The sequence below is a fragment of the Piliocolobus tephrosceles genome, chromosome 2 (assembly GCF_002776525.5).
Source record: "Piliocolobus tephrosceles isolate RC106 chromosome 2, ASM277652v3, whole genome shotgun sequence".
In the NCBI taxonomy this organism is placed as follows: domain Eukaryota; kingdom Metazoa; phylum Chordata; class Mammalia; order Primates; family Cercopithecidae; genus Piliocolobus; species Piliocolobus tephrosceles.
The window spans coordinates 121,153,977-121,156,281 of record NC_045435.1 but is presented as its reverse complement, the minus strand read 5'-3'; the positions used below and the strand labels follow the sequence as shown (position 1 = coordinate 121,156,281).

The window sequence follows — 2,305 nt, the reverse complement described above, 5'->3', positions numbered from 1 at the left end:
TAATTTTCAACTGATTGTAAGAAACCAGTTGGGAACTGTTGAGCTGATGTTATAAAAATTGCACTTTTAAGAATTCACCAGTGTTAACTATTATTACTTAAAACATCAGTTTCAGGGTATTACTTTAACTACTAGGTATAGAATATTATAATAAAATCACTTTCTTTTTATTTTATGAATTTTTCTTATTATCTTCTAGGCATCTCCCTTAGTATTTAAACATTGTCTGAAAATATGCACAGTAATTTATAAAACTGTTGTTATGGAAACAAAAGTAGCTGATGTAAATTATTCATAGAGTGTCCTCCAGTATAAAAAATCAAGTAGTTCTCAACCACATTTGTTAAAATGTATCATAGTTTCCATTTCTGTCATTTATTTGCTCTTGTTAAAAAGTAATCCTAATGAAAGACAAGTTTCTATAGCAACTTTAGTAATACATACACACATGTATACACATATAAACATACATATTATAACTAAACAACAGATGTAGATTTATTGACAGATGATTATATGATTGTGGACTGACCGACAAAACACGTATGCTCCAGTACTCAATAACTTTGAAATTTGTCCATTCAGCTTATATAATCACAACACTCATTATCTAATGTAACAGACACCATTATTAAAATATCATTGGTGGAGACACTGCTGTTGCTGTTCAGAGCCTGTGGTGTGGCTCTGCAGGACCAGGACCTTAAAGGTAGCCACAATGGGAGAAAACGATGATAATGAAAAAAAAAAAAAAAAAGAGGCTGCCCTTAAGGCCAAAATCTGTTATCAAATTTAGCATTATTTTGGAGATTCAGTATTCCATGGGACACATTCTTAAAGAAACAGATCAAGCTGGATGAAGGCTGGGTACCTTTGGAGATGAGATGGTTCAACAGGTTGAACCATCTAACAATGGTCTTTGAATCATTGAGCAAATCCAAGGCAGAACTCATGGAAACCAGTGAAGATAAAACTAAAATCAGAAGGTCTCAAAGCAATCCCTTCGGTGAAGTGACTGATGCGTATAAAAATGATGTAAAAACAACAAAAACATATCTGTTTGTATTAAAGGCTTCCCAACTGATGCAACTCTTGATGACATAAAAGAATGGTTAGAAGACAAAGGTTAAGCACTAAATATTCAGATGGGAAGAACATTGGATAACTTACTTAAGAGATTGAATTTTGCTGTGTTTGATAGCATTGAATCTGCTAAAAAGTTTGTAGGTACCTCTGAACAGAAGCACAAAAACACAGACTTGCTCATACTTTTCAAGGAAAATTACTCTGAAAAAAAAAAAAGAAGTAGAAAGAAAACAAATAAAGTGTAAGCTAAGTTAAGAGCTAAATGAGGAAGATGCTGAAATGAAATCTCTAGAAGACAAGATTGGATGCTTGCTGAAATTTTCAGATGACTTAGATGATCAGACCTACAGAGAAGATTTACACATCCTTTTCTCAAATCATGGTGAAATAAAATGGATACACTTTGTCAGAGGAGTAAAAGAGGGGATAATTCTATTTAAAGAAAAAGCCAAGGAAACATTGGGTAAAGCCAAAGATGCAAATAATGGTAACCTACGAATAAGGAACAAAGAAGTGAGATGAAAAGTACTAGAAGGAGAGTTGAAAAAAGAAGCATTGAAAAAAAAGTATAGAAGACCAACAAGAATCCCTAAACAAATGGAGGTCAAAAGGTCGCAGATTTAAAGGTAAAGGAAAGCATAATAAAGTTTCACAGCCTGGGTCTGCTAAAAGAAAATTATACTTTCTGAGCAAGTAAAGGAAATTTGCTAGTGACAATTAAAATGGTGCAACGGGACCTGTGAAAAGAGCAAGGGAAGAAACAGACAAAGAGACAGAAAAGAGAAAATGGTGATGGAGACTAGTAGTTTAGTAAACCATATATATATATATATATATATATATATATATATATATATATATATATATATATTTTTTTTTAAATAGGTTTTAAACAGCTTTTCTTTTGAAGACCTTTTAAAAAGAAAACCAAATCGGGTCCACTTCAATATCCACCTGTGAGAAGGGAAAATATTTTTTGCCATTTAACTCGTCTTTTTTTTTCTTTCTGTTATCCAGATTAGGAATATTTTTTGAATGTGTAGTTCAGTTTGTGCGCTCTGTCGCCCAGGCTGGAGTGCAGTGGCCCGTTCTCAGCTCACTGCAAGCTCCGCCTCCCAGGTTTACGCCATTCTCCTGCCTCAGCCTCCCAAGTAGCTGGGACTACAGGCGCCCGCCCTGCCTCAGCCTCCCAAGTAGCTGGGACTACAGGCGCCCGCCA

At 34.5% G+C, this 2,305-nt stretch overlaps 1 pseudogene; it reads left to right on the top strand.

The window, feature by feature from the left end:
- The first annotated feature begins 718 nt into the window (after nucleotides 1-718).
- On the top strand, nucleotides 719-1,879 carry LOC111543521 (annotated as a pseudogene).
- The last annotated feature ends 426 nt before the right edge of the window (nucleotides 1,880-2,305 follow it).